The sequence below is a fragment of the Monodelphis domestica genome, chromosome 5 (genome assembly GCF_027887165.1).
Source record: "Monodelphis domestica isolate mMonDom1 chromosome 5, mMonDom1.pri, whole genome shotgun sequence".
In the NCBI taxonomy this organism is placed as follows: domain Eukaryota; kingdom Metazoa; phylum Chordata; class Mammalia; order Didelphimorphia; family Didelphidae; genus Monodelphis; species Monodelphis domestica.
Window position 1 is genome coordinate 280,898,454 of NC_077231.1, and position 17,565 is coordinate 280,916,018.

The 17,565-nt window shown below is 38.4% G+C and overlaps 1 protein-coding gene and 1 pseudogene across 2 annotated transcripts in view; one reads left to right on the top strand and one right to left on the bottom strand.

The window, feature by feature from the left end:
- Window positions 1-17,565, top strand: part of ULK4 (unc-51 like kinase 4) — a 678,848-nt gene that overhangs the window by 109,337 nt on the left and 551,946 nt on the right. The gene's annotated exons all lie outside the window — the stretch shown is intronic.
- LOC103101702 (retinitis pigmentosa 9 protein homolog) lies at window positions 12,646-13,663 on the bottom strand (annotated as a pseudogene).

Genomic DNA, 17,565 nt, shown 5'->3' on the forward strand with positions numbered 1-17,565 from the left:
GTTTTTTCATTTAAATACTTTTTGCACATAATCTGGAAGGGATGTTGTTCAGGTTAGAGGCCTTAGGAAATGTGTTGGATAGAATCAGCAACTGAATTGCAGAGAAATGGAAAAGAAGGCCTCTCACCCCTACAGCAAAACCTATAAATAGACCAGGTTTGTTAAGCTTTCAAAAACTCCTCGAGTTTGGGGGAATTCTCTTTGGAAACAGCTGGGAGGTGTGGAGTGCATCAGGAGGGAGAAGCAGAGAGAAGGCTGATGTGGCTGCAGCAAAAAGTGAGGGTGGGAGAATAAAATCCAGGGAGCCTCAGAAAAGCAACTGAGGCCAGGTAGTGTGGGCTTTAAAATGCAAAAAAGAGGGGCTTATGTTCCTTCTAGGAAGCCATTGGACTTGGTCGAATTGGGAACTTACATGGTCAGGTCTGCACTGGAGAAAAATTACTTTGGCCGCAGTAGGATGGGCTGAAATAGAAAGAGACTTGATGCAGAAAGACTAATTAGGAAACTGCTGCAACAATCCAGGCAAGAGGAGTAGTGGGCCTTGATTTTTCTATATCCTTTAGTCAGTTGTAGGATTGAAAACAGGGTTTGCTATAGAAAATAATTTGTCAAACCTTAGCTGTTTCCTTTTGATAAATATTTTAAAATCAAGTTTACCCCTAATGCCATTGCAGAGCAATTTGTCTAGAAATTTTAGAGAAATGAGAAAGACTGGATTGGCCATTACTAATGAGCATTCAGTTGCGTTTTGGGGGTGTCATACCACAGTCGATGGGCTTTTCTAATCACCTACAATAATCTTTCTCTCAGCCTGAAAATTGATCTCTTAAGGCTTCCAAAAGCATGTTGCCTTCTGCATAGATTTTTTTAATATATATATTTGGGCTAGCCCAGCTGTTCTTTCTATTTTCATCTTTTTTAGTACTAATTCTATTTCCTTATTTCAGGGACTGAGATGTTAGAGTATAAATAGGGTAGTTCTCCTGACATCCATTATGAAAGTGGATTGGTACAGAGACACCAACTCTCCATTTTCATATCTTTGTTGTCACTTTAGGTTTATCTATAAATACTAATCTGCTTTACTTGGGTCTCCCACCAAAGCTTTCTGCAAATTCATTTCCTCCTCTATCACTCTTTCCTATTTTAGGAGACAATATTATTCATAATGTTACCCCATCAGCTTCCCCCAAATTTTGTGAGGTTACATCCTGTACTGACGTCATCTTTGTTGTATACATCTCCTGGCTTTGCAGGGAACATCAAGCATTTGTTGGCTAAGTTGATTTCTGGGTTCTTTCAGATTCCTTGTGGTCATTGTTTTACATTGCCTTTCTAGGAAAGGAGTTATAATCAGTGTCATTGCATTTTCCATTTCCTATTTTTCAGTAACTATAGCTTCTTTATGTTGTGTTGGAGATATTTTCTCATCTTTTAAACATTTTGATGTTGATTTTGACCTTTATTCAATCTATAAAGACAGATGGTCTGCCTTTGCATAACTGATTAAGGAATGACTTCCATGTTGGTTACCCATTGTTTCCTGTCTGCTAAGTTAGAACTCATTTAATCTTTGTGTGTTGTTTGATGTTGCCATGTCCAGTGACCTTTATCTTTTTTCTTGAAGAAAGTATTTGTGAAATATAGGCAAGAAGCTTCTGAGTAGTCTGTAAGTCTTTGGTCCTTTCAAATCTTTCTTTCAAAAGGATTTTCCAACAATTTTTTTTGTTCATCTTCCTTTTGCATTACTTATTTTTTTAGCCCTTCCCTTCTGTGTATTGGTTTCAAGGCAGTGGGGTTAAGTGACTTGCCCAGTGTCACACAGCCAGAAAGTGTCCGAGGTCACATTTAATCCAGGATCTTCTTTGTCTAGGTCTGGCTTTCTATCCATTGAGCCAACTAGCTCCCCCCAATCCTTTGTATCACATTTACACTTTACTCAATTCCACATATTCTGTAAATCCAGTTTCACTGGCCTGGTTGCTGTCACTTGCCTGCCTAACACTGACTCCTTCTCTTCCATCTTCAGAATCATTCATGAGGATGAGAAATGATCTCTTAACTGCTGCTGCAGAAGAGGAACCCCCTTTTCCTGAAGTTTTGGTCTTTTGAGATGAGAAAGGGCCTGGGCAGTTTTTCTGGCCCCTCAAAGGTGGTGGCAGCAACTGGGCCTAAAGCCAATTCAGTGAGCTGAAGGAGGGAATGAGGAATTAACTATTTCTACCCTGAACAGTTTCATCTAAAACTTCTCATGATCTCCCCCACAAAGGCCTTCCACCTGTTCCCTTTAAACTACTCCTGCCCACCCTGCACTGGAAGCAGAGCCCCAGTGGCTTCTCATTGTTTATCAGTATCCAGAAGCATCAGACAGAATGATGTCAGAGGCATGAAGAGTTCAGTCCAGTAAACACTTAAAGAGCCTCTACTATGTGCAAACCACTCTGCTAGATGTGGAGGATATAGCATGTCTAAAATGGAACTCATTCTCTTTCCTCTAAAGGCCTCCCTCTTCCTAGAGGACTTTGTGTTTGATTCTGGAGGCCATTGGGAGTCAATGGAGTGGATTCAGTAGTGCCTGGTGACATATAGACCTGTGCTTGGTGACATAGACCTGTGCTTTAGAAAGATCATCACTCAGAAACAGCAAGAAACATGCAAATAAAGTAAGAACACATCCTCTGTGAAGGGGGAAGGAAAGAAACCTCATTGCCCCAGTGTAGAAAACACAGTCCTTAACTTGGTACTTAAGGTGCTCCTTAAATGTCCATGCCACTTGGCCTTCCTCTTTCTCAGGATTCCATTATACAGTCTTTGGTTCTAGCTGAACTGACTGATGTTCCTGGAATTTGTCATCTTCTGCATCTTTGCATTCACCAAGACATTTCCTTATTGGGACCCACTAAAATCCCTATTCTTTAAGCCTTGAATCAGATACTAGTCTATTAGGGCCTTCCCTGTTTCCTTTAGCTGAAAGTGTGCTCTCAGACTTCCATAGGGTACTTTTATGGGTCTTTCCTTTATTTCCATCCTACCCAACCTCATATTAGACTTACTTATGCATGTGTCATGTCCTCCTGGTTTAATTCAAGCTCTTCAGTGACCATTTAAAAATCTTTGTATTCTCAGTATTCTTTAATAAATATTTATTAAATTGAATTACAAGAAGAAAAACCTTAAAAAGCAGTAATGAATTTAAAAATTTTAGGTTTACTTGATAATGTGGAACTCTGTGAGGAATTCCAATAAAAGTTGGTGTTCAGAAAAGAGGTTATGAGTTTAATGAGGATGGATTGTGTATAATCATTGCTACTATACCTAGTAGGAACATGGTTGGGATTCTTTAAATCAGAAAGTATTTACTTATCATTTATAGTGTGCCAGGAACTTTGGTATGGTTTGGGAAGAGAGATATAAGCCCAAAGATACAGATACAGGCCCTGTCCTCAAGGAACTTACTTTCTATTGGGAGAAGTTGTTTTGAAGTTTTTCATTCTTTTCATGACTCTTCATGACCCCATTTGGGGTTTTCTTGGCATAGATACTGGCCATTTCTTTCTTCAGCTCATTTGACAGATGAGGAAATTGAGACAAATTGGATTAAGTAACATGCTTAGGGTCTAGTAAGATTTAGTGCTAGTAAGTGTCTGAGGCAGCATTTGAACTCTGGAAATGAATCTTTGTGACTGCAGGCCCAGTACTCTATTCATTGCACCACCTAGGAAGTAAAAAGGGGGTGAGAAAGTCTGAAAAGTATAGAGTGGAACCTGGAGAGGGATGAAGCTTGGAAGTTCCCTAGAGGCTATAGCTATCTGCAAAAATGTCAAATTTCCTAGCTCTGGAATTTCATTCTGTATTTGCAGATCTAACTTCCAGTTCATTCATATCTACATTTTAAAAAGTCCCAGTCCTGAGGTGGGGGTGGGAAAAGCAAGCAAATTAAGTCTGTGCAAATAGCAGAACTGTGGCCTTTCATTATTGTAGAAATGTCTATAATTTCAGGTCTTTGTGACTTTTCTAAAATAGACGGTAGAACTGATTCAATATTTTCATCTCTTTGGGCTCCAATCAGGCTCAGTCTGGGACATCTGAGATTGAATCACATTTGACCTTTTAAAGTAGAAAATTATGAGGCTAGGTAAAGCTAGAAAAACAAGATTTTATCCTGTAGAACCTCGTAGGAAATGAGTTTTGATTTGAAAGAAGCAGATCCCATTCAGTTTGGGGAGTTCCAGTACTATCTTAAATAATTAATTGCCTTACTTTATGAACCAATACATTTCAAGAGTAAAAATGTCACAGACAACTTCTCCCTGTGGGTATACAAGTATGGCTGCTTCTTATTACAATGAAGCAATGGTTCTGCATTCTGTTCTACAAATAATTTTTGGAACATTAAAAATACTTGATTTCCTTTAATCAGATTTTGTAAAAAACTCCTTTCTCAAATATTATGAGAAGAGATTTTGATTCTACATGGAAACATCTGTGAGAACATCAGCTAGACATAAATATAATAATAAGATTTAAGATCTTTAAACCATTAGTTTTTTTCTTTTTTTCTTCTGTTTAGCATTGGCATATTTAAATGCTGTTTTATATTGGACAGTGCAAGCTTTTCCCCTACTTAGTATCTGTTGTTTATGTGTTGTGTTTACCCATTCCTTTTTCTAGCTTTCTTTTTAAATATTCCTGTATATTTCATGTGCTTATTAAAAGTAACATGCATAACCTATATAGATGTCATTACTTGACAAAGATTGATCTGTTTAGTGCTAAAAGTATGTACTATTTACTTTTGCAGTCAAGTGAGAATACTTTATTCAAAGAAATGTGCAGTTGTTTTGGCATTACCAACACACATGATATGATGTGTGGCTACTAAGATTGAGCTATAAAGCAATTTCTATTATGCTAGAGGCATAGACGGTTTTTATCTCTGTTAAGGGTCTGCAACATTAAAAATATGGTTTAATTCTTACTAATACTGACAGCTAATGTTGGTGGATTAAAATATGAGAAATGTCATAAATATGCCACCAACTTCATGGGTAGGAAAGTGGCTTTTCTTATTAGCAGAACATGATAGTGACTTAAAAAATGCAGGAAGTCTAGAAATTTTTTTGATTCATCTGGAGATTTGGTTATTTCAACAGTATTCAGATACTTGACTAGGTCTGTATGTTCTTATACACATAAGTGCTACCTCCAGTGGGCTGGAGACTGAAATCCATCCAAACTGCCTTAGACTGCACTTGTCTATTTCCCTTATATCTTCCACCAGAGGTCCACTCCACTGTTGTACGTGATTTTTGCTATACAACCAGTCTACCTTCTTTTCTAGTCATCTCTTTCCCCTATCTTTTATGGTTTCATTTGTACCCAATTCCATGTTGCTAATATGCTTCCCCCTATTTATACCCCTCATTTATTTCCCTTGCCCTATGGGTAAACCATAAGGCTGATGCTTTAGAGAGAAAATCATAGTTCTAATTCTGCTTCTAGCATTTACTAGCTATGTATCCATTAGAAACCACTCTGAGTCTTTGTTTCTTCATCTGTGAAATGGGGATAATCATTTTTGTAGAATCTTCCTAAGAGGCTTGTTGTGGAACTCTAATGAGATAATCTGTGCAAAATACTTCATAAACATTAAAGCACCACATAAACGCCAGCTAGAGTTATTCCATAATATACAGCCACATAATGTCCTTGGAATAATATTGGATGTCAAAATGATGGGTTTCAGGGAGAAGCTTTGGGTTATAAAAAACCTTTTGCCATATTTTACATCTGTTTCAGCCTTCTCTCTTACTTCTGTTCAGAGCTGGAACCAGTTCATTATCTGTGGTATCTGTCCAAGATAGATGTTGTTGACCAGTTCTCTGGGCTGTCCTTCACACTGCATGGTGTGTTCTTGGGAAACAGGCATTCTCTTCCTGCTTGTTTTTTTTTTTCCTGCGTGGCTGTTTAGGCTGGATACTTGTGAGTGATTATAGAGCTCTATGGGGAGGTCCAGAAGTATTCTAGGATTTGATTCTGCCAGCATGTTCTGTCCACAGATAGAAGGAACAGGAAGATCTCTAGAGAAAATTTTTCTTTGATGTAGACTTTACATGGTAAGAATATTCTTACTGGTTTTATGTTGAGATTGTTATGAATAATCAGAGAGCCAAAGGACAACATTATCTCATATTTTTCTGTATCTTTTGAATATTTTCTCATGTAAAAAAGTATTGTCACTAAAGGGCTTCTGCCATATCTCATTGTGATGTGAGGTGACCCTATGTACTTAAAAGGTTTTTCCAGCAGGGGATAAGTTCTGGTAGATTATACCATATTGGAAAATCTTGAATTAGATCCCTAGGGACAGACAGTTTGCCTTCTGTGGACCAGTCATTCTAAGTAGAGAGAAGCTCATGACCAGTGGTTAGGACATTTAATGATGACTTCTTTGGCCACTGTAACCCATGTTGCCTGGGAATGGTGGGCTCAAACTTGAAAATATAAAAGTAATGAAAATACATGTAAAAAAACGTGTGTAGCCAAAGAATCAATGTACAATTCCTGGTTATGAGGAATCTTTTTCCGTGGGAAGTTTCTGAAATCCTTTTAGGTAGGTCTTTGCTAGTCTTTGATTATTGGTGCTTTGGCAGAACATTCCTCTCAAGAAGCTGCTACTCCATCACCTTTGAATTCTTGTGACTTCTGCTACTTACTCTGTGGGCTTCACTACCAACACTAGTCCCTATTTAGTCCTCTGATAGGACTTTAGGATACCCCAAACTAACATGTTTGTAAGGGGAAGTAAGAGGGAAAGGGAGGGAGGGAGGGAGAAAGAGAGATGGGGGAGAGAGAGACAGACAGGAGAGATTGAGAGAGTGACAAGAAAGACTCTCTTCTCTCCCCAAGCAGTTTCTTCTCAGTGTCTTGACTGGAGCTCTCATACTACTAGACTGGCCTTTAGCTGGATGGGACAAAATCATAGGAGTCCCCATGAGATTTGATTGATTTTCTTCAATGTGTCATAGGATATTTCCTTTGTGGTGCTCTCTTCTTTATTCCAATGACCCAAAGTCCTCATGAACATTACAAATTGATTAAGAACTTAATCATACCTAATTTACTTTTGATTGATTCTTTCCAGATGTCTGGGCCTTCTGTAATTAATTAGAGTAGGAGTGGATTCCCAGCACTTGCACCAATAAATAACACTAAAAATTAGTAAAAATTTGTCAGTCTCCTTAACTGGTTTCCTCACATGTAAAAAAGAATAATAATACTACTTATTCTGGTGATCCTTTGTCTTGGAGTTGGTTCTTGAGTCATTCCCATTCTTTTTTCCAACTCTTTTGTGGATTTACTTAGCTGGTTTCCTTTGTATTTATGCCAGCTATTTTGCTTCAGTCCAGGTAGTTCTCCTCCTTTGGTCCACTGCAGAATGACCCTTTTGTCCAAGAAACAAGTTCATAGCCTTTTTGAAGTTTTCCACAGCTGATGATTTTTTAAAAACTTACTGTTAGCAGCAGTAGGGAAATAGGCAGTAAGAAGGAGTCTAGGAGGCTAGACTTTTAAAAAGTGTCATAATAAAAATCATCACTGTTATTTATTGGTATATAAATAGAGCTGGGCTTAGATCTTTTTTTTAAGGCCTAATATTATTGCATAAACATTTAATTTCCTAGGCTTACTTCTAACTTTAGAAAGAACTCTTTGAATTTTTAATTCCCAATCTGCTTTGTACTAGATTTTTCTGACTCAAATCAGTTTTGTATTTTTCTGTTTTATTTCTTGATGAGTCTCAAAGTCCCTCCTGATAATTATATGAATGTGGAGGGGAAGGAGGTAGCCTAAGGTTTGGGTCTGAATACTTCTCTTCCCCCAACCCCAACACACCTTTTCATCTCCCCATTTAGTCATTTATTCATTCAATTAAAATTGAGCAAATTAAGCATGTTCTCCATATAGAACACTCTGCAGGCCCTGAGGATGACATGGACTTTAAGGCATCTTTCCTCTGAGGTCAGCAGTGCCATAAGTAGGGGCAGGCCGCCTCCATGAAGCTGTCAGACTTATATTCTTAAAGCACTGGCTTGTTGATGTCCCTCCCCTGATTCCTTTCTGCCTCTAGGATCAAATACCAATTCCTCTGCCATTCATATCCCTTCAGAATATTGTCCTCTTTACATGCTCAACATATTGTTCTCTGACATGCCCTTGATGCTCTTCTCTGGTTGTGGCATTCCCCCTCCCTTCTTTGGCTCTTTGCACAGACCACCCTCTCCCTCCTACCCAGAATCTTTCCTCTCCTTCTTCACGTCTACCTCTTGTGACTCTGACTTCCCTTTGATGGTCTGGCCAATGGAGGCCTTTCCTGGCTTCCTCATTGTGAATGCTCCCTCCCAAAGCCCCTGCAGTTATTTTGTTTGTGTTTCTGTATCTATTAGCTAAAAAATGTGACAATTATTTAAGAGAAATTTTACAAAAGCAGCTGGCTGTCTTCAGGCTATTGGTGACTTTTCAATTCAGCAAGCTTTTATTAAACCTCTCTCATAGTCCAGGCACTGATGTTGGTGCTGAGGACCCCGAGACAAAATGGAAACCATGGCCATGGCTATGTCACTATCCAGCAAAGTCTGTATGGTTACACAGATTAAATCCTCTTGTTCCTCTCAGAGTTCACTGAGAGAACTCCACAGATGAGATCCCTGACCCAGTTCAGAGTATTTCTGGGCACATCTTTGTTTCTGTTTGTAGAGTCCAGACTCTGTTAGGGTAGCAACTGTTTGACTTCTGCCTTTGTATGCACAGCACTGGGCATCGTGAGTGGCAAAAATGGGCACTTCATAAAGGCTTGTTGATTGCTTGATAAATATGTAGAGAATCGGCTGCAGAAGTTGGAGGGAAGTGATGAAGAGAATTCCTGACTTCTGTTTCAGGATTAGAGTGAGTGATGTAAATGGGCTGCTTTCTGTCCTCATTCAATGGGCCACCAAGTTCTGTGTTCATTTCTACCCCGTATTATTGGGACCCTGGACAAATTAATCATTTTCTGTCTTTGGTTCTTAATCTGTAAAATGAGTGGACATTCTTAAAGGTCCCTTTCAACTTTAAAATTCTGTACCCTGTGATTTAATGTATTGGTTATCTGAGCTCATCTGAGAGGACATATGATACTTTACTTAAGACTTTGTGATGATTGTGTGTTGTGGATTATATTTCTATATAAGGTCACAGAGCATTCATGCAGATTGTTTTACATGATTTAATTAGAAGCATGGTGCTAATAGGGTTTCAGGCTAGAAGTTGTTCTCAGAATAATGAGAAAGGAGTCAAAATTCCTCCAGAATTGTCCTTCTGGACGATGGATTCACAAACTAGATTGATTAGAAACAAAGGAAATAACACACTCCACCATCTGAATAAGAGTTGGAGCTAATTTTACACAATGGTCAATATGTGACTTTAAGACCCATAAAATTCGTTGTTTCAACATTCCCCTCTCCATGACCCTCAGATATGCAGTGAAAGAAAAATCTCATGTTCTTGCACACTAACATGTCTTGGAATAGTGGTACAATGCCATTAAAATCTCAGTATTCGAAGTGCCATGGTATCACAGTAAGCTCTAACATAGCACTTCTTCTACTAGTTCATTGAGACTTTCTTTTTACTTTATATCCTGTTGTTCATGGTGCACCTGTGAAGAGGACTTGAGATGATGAGAATGCAGAAGTTATCCAGAACATTTTTCTCCATTCTGTGAGCGTAAGGCCTACTTTGTAAATAATGGATCTCCCCATCCCTTGGGATCCCTATCTGAAGCTCAAATGATTTTAAGCAAAACATTCATGATGATTTAATTGTTTTAGTTGGATGGAAGAAGCAACCACCAGAGACATTAGGAAAGGCAGATAAAACTAGCAAAAAGCAATCACTTTTAAGTCTAGTCATCAAAGGGGAAGCTAACTTTTTATGCTTAATTTTCTTCATTTTATTTCTAAGAGTAATGGTTGTGATGTCATTATGTGAGGATTTGTAGTATATTATACTGAGGAAATATAAGTAATTTTAAATATTAACTTTCTGAATAGGTTTATTGTTGTCATTCACTTGTTTTCAGTCATGTCCAACTCTTTATGACCCCATCTGGGGTTTCTTTGGCAAAGATACTGGAGTGGTTTGTCATTTCCTTCTCTAGCTCATTTTGTAGTTGAGGAAACTGAGGCAAACAGGGTTAAGTGATATGACCAGGTTCACACAGCTTTCCTAACTGAGACCAGATTTGAATTCAGGGAGATGAATCTTCCTGACTCCAGACCATAAGCTATGTCCACGGATCCTTCAAGTGACCCAGGTAGCTGAAAATTTCTTTAAGCTCATTATTCTTCATAATTGTCACATGTACTCTTAGAAAATAGCAGGTCATTCCTTCTGCCTAATGTGATTTTGGCACTGAACAACTTTGATAAAAGGGTATTGATAAGGTCTATCTTTGCAGGGCCTTGGTTTATGTGAAAGGAAGACTAACTAGGTTTTATGAAAATTTTTGTATTAATCTATTTCAAAAAGTAAAAATTGAAGCACCTCAATTAAGAATACTATATTGTGAGGGCAGCTGGGTTGCTCAATGGATTGAGAGTCAGGCCTAGAGACAGGAGGTCCTGGGTTCAAATATGGCCTCAGACACTTCCCAGCTACATGACCCTGGGAAAGTCACTTAATCCCCATTGCCTAGTCCTTACTGCTTTTCTGCCTTGGAACCAATACACAGTATTGATTCTAAGAGAGAAGGCAAGGTTTTTTTTTTTTAAACATTATTTTATTTGGTCATTTTCATACATTGTTCATTGGAAACAGATCATTTTCTTTTCCTCCCCCCCAAACCCCACCACCCCTTCCCTAGCCGACGCACGATTCGTCTGGGTATCACATGTGTCCTTGCTCTGAACCCATTTCCTTGTTGTTGGTATTTGCATTAGGGTGCTCATTTAGCGTCTCTCCTTGATCGTGTCCCCTCAACCTCTGTAGTCAAGCAGTTGCTTTTCCTCGGTGTTTTTACTCCCTCAGTTTGTCCTCTGCTAAAGGATAGTTTGTTTTTTTTTTTCGTAGATTGCTGCAGGTTGTTCAGGGACATTGTAAAGCCATTACTGGAAAAGTCCATTACATTCGGTTGTACCACAATGTGTCAGTCTCTGTGTACAATATTCTCCTGGTTCTGCTCCTCTCACTCTGCATCACTTCCTGGAGGTTGTTCCAATCTCCATGGAATTCCTCCACTTTATTATTCCTTTTAGCACAATAATATTCCATAACCAACATACATATACCACAATTTGTTCAGCCATTCCCCAATTGAAGGGCATCCCCTCATTTTCCAATTTTTGGCTACCACAAAGAACGCAGCTATGAATATTCTTGTACAAGTCTTTTTCCTTATTATCTCTTTGGGTACAGACCCAGCAGTGCTGTGGCTGGATCAAAGGGCAGACATTCTTTTATCGCCCTTTGGGCATAGTTCCAAATTGCCCTCCAGAATGGTTGGATCAATTCACAACTCCACCAGCAATGCATTAATGTCCCAACTTTGCCACATCCCCTCCAGCATTCATTACTTTCCTTTGCTGTCATATTGAACAATCTGCTAGGTGAGAGGTGATACCTCAGAGTTGTTTTGATTTGCATCTCTCTGATAATAAGAGATCTAGAACACTTTTTCATGTGCTTATTAATAGTTTTGATTTCTTTAACTGAAAATTGGAAGGCAAGGTTTTTAAAAAAAAAAAGAATCATATATTGTGTACCTATACTAAAACGGCTCCATGGTGGTGACTTTGGCTTCTACTGTGTATGAAGCAATATTTCACATATGTCTGAGCATTTGCTTTATCTATTTAAAAAATCTCTAGTCTGAGAAACTAGACATTTTCAGTGAGGTAGGTTTTTTTTTTTGAGTTCACATTTTTATTGGGTTTTCTTTTGTTGTTGTTCTGAATAGGGGAGTAGATTGTACTGGGAAGGAAAGGAAGGATTTTCTGCTGACAAAAAAAAATTTTTTTCCCTAAAAATATTAGTAGATCAGTTACTTTGTGGAGTGCCAGATTCTACAACAAAATGATTACAATGAAGATAAGATATTTCATATAGCTACCTCCTTTTCCATTCTTCCACCATTAGATTTTGCAAGTATACAGCAAGGATATTCACTTTTAAGTGAGAAATAATGAAGTTTTATTATTCATCACTCAATAGAATGCACTTGTAACTGCTGAAGATCTCAACTTCTCAAGTCATCCTACTACTCTATTAACCCTCTGATCTTCTAGGGGAATCTCTCTTGGAAACACCTTGAATATTTTCATATCTTATGCTTGATTTTTTTTTTCAAAACTAATCACAAACTACAGTACACAGGGAGGAGGAGGATGAGAATCCAGCAGTGTGGCATATAAGAAACTCAATATCACGGTGAATTCATCACTGTTGGCAGTGAGGGCAAAATGCCATGGGGGGATGCTAACTATACAAGTTTTTTGGTTCCTTTTTCTCTGTCAACTGAGGCCCTTTTGTGGCTACTTCTTCTTTACCTCTGACATTCAGCTATGATTCTGGAGTGACAAGGTGGATTCAAAGGAAATGACTTTTTAGTCAGTCTGAACTCTCATTTGATTTAGATTTGTTCTTTTTTTCTTTTTCTTCTCCTTTTTCCTTTTCTTATGTTTCTCTTTCTTCTTTCTTTTATGCTTCTCCTTACATTCTGAGGAGCTGGAACTAGTTCCATCTTCATCTGAGGTAGAATCTTCTAGTAGCTTCTTTAACTGCTGTATTCTCACATCCTTTTCGTGCCGCTTATTCTCTCTTATGATGTCATACATGGGATCTTCGTGTGCTACTCTGAATTGTTCTAATTTCTGATTGCCTTTGATAAAGAATGGGCATTCTTTGTCACCTGTTCTGTGTCCATACCGTTTACAGCGCCAGCATTGCATAACCTTGACTTCTTTCCCCAGGGGCATCCAGAGTCCTTTAGTTGGAGCATGAGCCAGAAATTCTCTGGCATGTTCATTGCCTGGTGCATCTGGGATACAGTCTTCTGGCTTAGTCTCATCTTCCTTAATAAGTCCAGGAGGAGGTTTTTCATAAAAGGATTCGAGGTGCTACAGCTGCTGCTGCTGTTGCATGTCCCGCCGCAGCCGCTTCTGCTCCTGGCGCCGCTGCTGCTCTAGCTCAGCAGCCTCCCGGGCCCGTTTGGGGCCTGCAGTAGCATCGGGCCTGCAGCAGCATTGGGCCCGCGCGGCCTGGCCCGGGGGGGCGGAGGCATGGCCGGGCCCAGGCCTGCAGCTCCCCGCCGCCGCCACGGCCACTAGGGGACCAGTGAGGTAGGTTTTAATAATGTTATTGAAAATACTATGTTACTTCATTATCTAATGTCTTGCTGTCATCATATTTTTTTTGCAAGCAGCCTCATTGGCCTTCTGACATTTTACTGTGCATTTGATAACTTGAATGCATCCCTTCACCCTTTTTCCTAAGATTTGGAAACTTAAGACTGAAGTTTGAGCTGCTGGCTCCAGAAGAGCAATCTTATCTACTTTGGGAAGGAGTAACTGTTCTCCTTGCTGTTCCACAGATACCTGGCTTTTCCATTCAGTCACCTACTCTCCATTCAGCCAGCTTTAAATGAACTTGTTTGTAAACTCTGTTATTAAGATGCACTTAGATAATTAAATATTGGTAAGTTCTATATACAACAGACTTTTAAAACTAGCCATTTTTCTTTTTGTCTAATTTTATGTACTATAATTAGATACTAGTGCTCTTCCAGTTTAATTAATAGTTCCCTTGAAGATTTATTAAAACTTTCAGCTCATTACAAATTTTCTACATTCCTATCTAATAGAGACAGCAGGCTAGAGTTTATCTCTCTTGGTGATTCTTAAACCTTATTTTTCTAATTAGGGCCTATCTACTATATGAGCCAAGTCCATGACTATCATGGGGTGAATAAAAACTTTCCTGATTATAACTCTCTAATGTGTCTTGCTTGGTCAAAATGGAAAAAAAAATAGAGTTCACATAACTCCCCTTAGTTCCATTACGTTTTTCTCCTTTATCAAAAGAAATTGGTAATGAAGGAGGAGGATTTCTTCTGTGGCATGTCTTTTAATGTAGTGTGTATGTGTGTGTGTGTGTGTGTGTGTGTGTGCACACTTTTATTACCACATCTCTTTCTGAGTTAGACAGTTTAATCCAATCTAAAATATAATGAAAGTAGTTAATAAATCTTTTTTAGAAGTTTCTTCACCAAAACTTCATTTAGGCCCCTAAAAGGGACATACATACTGTGGGTTAATTTCAGAGGCTATAGTGGTGATCAGTGTTTCCCTTCTAGTTACCAGTATTTAACAAGAAATACTATCTAAATGGAGTTTGTTATAGTCTCTATTCTTCCTTGCTAAAAAGTGTGGGCAGAATCCAGAGCTTATTTTAGTTTCTAAATGGGTTTATTGAAGGATATATACATGACCATGTCTCAAGATAATGAATAAGAATGCTGGAGTAAACTGTCATATCTGGGGAAGGCAGGTAATTGGTGAATTTTAATCAGGAGCATGATATGAAGCCAGATGATTTATACTTAAGTAGAGGGGAAAAAAACCCAGCTTAATTTCTAACATAGGTTGGTACTTAAAGCCCTTTGGATCTGACCTTGAAGGAGAGAGAAGCTAATTGGCCAAGGCTGAGTGGGATGCTCTACTCATATTTGAACTTATTATTAATGTTTGAGCAGTCTAGCCTTAGAACTTATCTGGTTATCTTGGGAGGAGACGGTGACTTAGATTGTAAATTCCTTGAGAGTCATAGACTGTCTTTTGCTTCTTTTTTTTTTTATCTCCAGGCTTAGACCAATGCCTAGCACATATTGTTCAGTCATTTTTCAGATGTATCCTGCTCTTCACACTCCCATTTGAGATTTTTGTTGGCAGAGATACTGGAGTGGTTTGCCATTTCAGCTCATTTTACAGATGAAAAACTGAGGCAAATAGAGTTAAGTGGCTTGCCCAGTCACACACCTAGTAAGTGCTTGAGATCAGATTTGAACTCAGGTAGTTGAGTCTTCCTGACTTTTGGCCCTGCACTCTATCCAATTACTATTTATCTGTCTGCCTGGCACATCCTAGATGCTTAATAAATATTTATTGATAGATGGATCAGAGGGTCTAATGTAGGTTAAGATAATGAGCTTCAGAATGACCTTGAAGAAGCTACTCATTATAGAGTGGAGAGGCAAAATCTTCACAGTAACTTAGCTTTTCACTAAAGTTACAAAAGGGAAAACAGTAGTTTAACATGTAAACAGAGGTTACAAATGATTATTGTATACTTTCAAGAAAAAATTTTTTTAATTTTATAATATTTTATTTGATCATTTCCAAGCATCATTCATTAAAGACAAAGATCATTTTCTTTTCCTCCCCCCACCCCCCATAGCTGACACGTGATTCCACTGGGTATCACATGTGTTCTTGATTCGAACCCATTGCCATGTTGTTATTTGCATTAGAGTGTTTGTTTAGAGTCTTTCCTTTGTCATGTCCCCTCAACCGCTGTAGTCAGGCAGTTGCTTTTGCTCGGTGTTTCTACTCCCACAGTTTATCCTCTGCTTATGAATAGTGTTTTTTTCTCCTAGATCCCTTCAGATTGTTCAGGGACATTACAGCGCCACTAATGGAGAAGTCCATTACATTCGATTATACCACAGTGTATTAGTCTCTGTGTACAATGTTCTCCTGGTTCTGCTCCTCTCGCTCTGCATCACTTCCTGGAGGTTGTTCCAGTCTCCATGGAACTCCTCCACTTTATTATTCCTTTTAGCACAATAGTATTCCATCACCAACATATACCACAATTTGTTCAGCCATTCCCCAATTGATGGGCATCCCCTCATTTTCTAGTTTTTGGCCACCACAAAGAGCGCAGCTATGAATATTTTTGTACAAGTCTTTTTGTCCATTATCTCTTTGGGGTACAGATCTAGCAGTGCTATGGCTGGATAAAAGGGTAGACATTCTTTTGTCGCCCTTTGGGCATAGTTCCAAGTTGCCCTCCAGAATGGTTGGAACAGTTCGCAACTCCACCAGCAATGCATTAATGTCCCAACTTTGCCACATCCCCTCCAGCATTCATTACTTTCCTTTGCTATCATGTTAGCCAATCTGCTAGGTGTGAGGTGATACGTCAGAGTTGTTTTAATTTGCATCTCTCTGATTATAAGAGATTTAGAACACTTCTTCATGTGCTTATTAATAGTTTTGATTTCTTTATCTGAGAACTGCCTATCCATGTCCCTTGCCCATTTATCAATTGGAGAATGGCTTGATTTTTTGTACAATTGATTTAGCTCTTTATAAATTTGAGTAATTAAACCTTTGTCAGAGGTTTCTATGAAGATTATTTTCCCCAATTTGTTGTTTCCCTTCTGATTTTAGTTACATTGGTTTTGTTTGTACAAAAGCTTTTTAGTTTGATGTAGTCAAAATTATTTATTTTAAATTTTGTGATTCTTTCTATGTCTTGCTTGGTTTTAAAGTCTTTCCCCTCCCAAAGGTCTGACATGTATACTATTCTGTGTTTACCCAATTACTTATGGTTTCCTTCTTTATGTTTAAGTCATTCACCCATTTTGAATTTATCTTGGTGTAGGGTGTGAGGTGTTGATCTATTCCTAATCTCTCCCACATTGTCTTCCAATTTTCCCAGCAGTTTTTATCGAATAGTGGATTTTTGTCCCAAAAGCTGGGATCTTTGGGTTTATCATATACTGTCTTGCTGAGGTCGCTTGCCCCAGTCTATTCCACTAATCTTCCTTTCTGTCTCTTAGCCAGTACCAAATTGTTTTGATGACTGCTGCTTTGTAATATAGTTTAAGGTCTGGGACTGCAAGGCCCCCATCATTTGTGTTTTTTTTTTCATTATTTCCCTGGATATCCTTGATCTTTTGTTATTACAAATGAACTTTGTTATGGTTTTTTTCTAAATCATTAAAGAAATTTTTTGGGAGTTGAATGGGTATGGCACTAAATAGATAAATAAGTTTGGGTTGGATGGTCATTTTTATTATATTGGCTCGTCCTATCCATGAGCAGTTAATGTTTTTCCAATTGCTCAAGTCTAGTTTTAGTTGTGTGGAGAGTGTTTTATAGTTGTGTTCATATAGTTCCTGTGTTTGTCTCGGGAGATAGATTCCTAGGTATTTTATTTTGTTTAAGGTGATTTTGAATGGGATTTCTTTTTCTAGTTTTTGCTGCTGAGCTGTGTTGGAGATATATAGAAATGCTGATGACTTATGTGGGTTTATTTTGTATCCTGCAACTTTGCTAAAGTTGTTGATTATTTCAATTAGCTTTTTGGTTGAATCTCTAGGATTCTTTAAGTAGACCATCATGTCATCTGCAAAGAGTGATAACTTGGTCGCCTCCTTGCCTATTTTGATGCCTTCAATTTCTTTTTCTTTTCTAATTGCTACTGCTAGTGCTTATGTCAAATAGTAGAGGTGATAATGGGCAT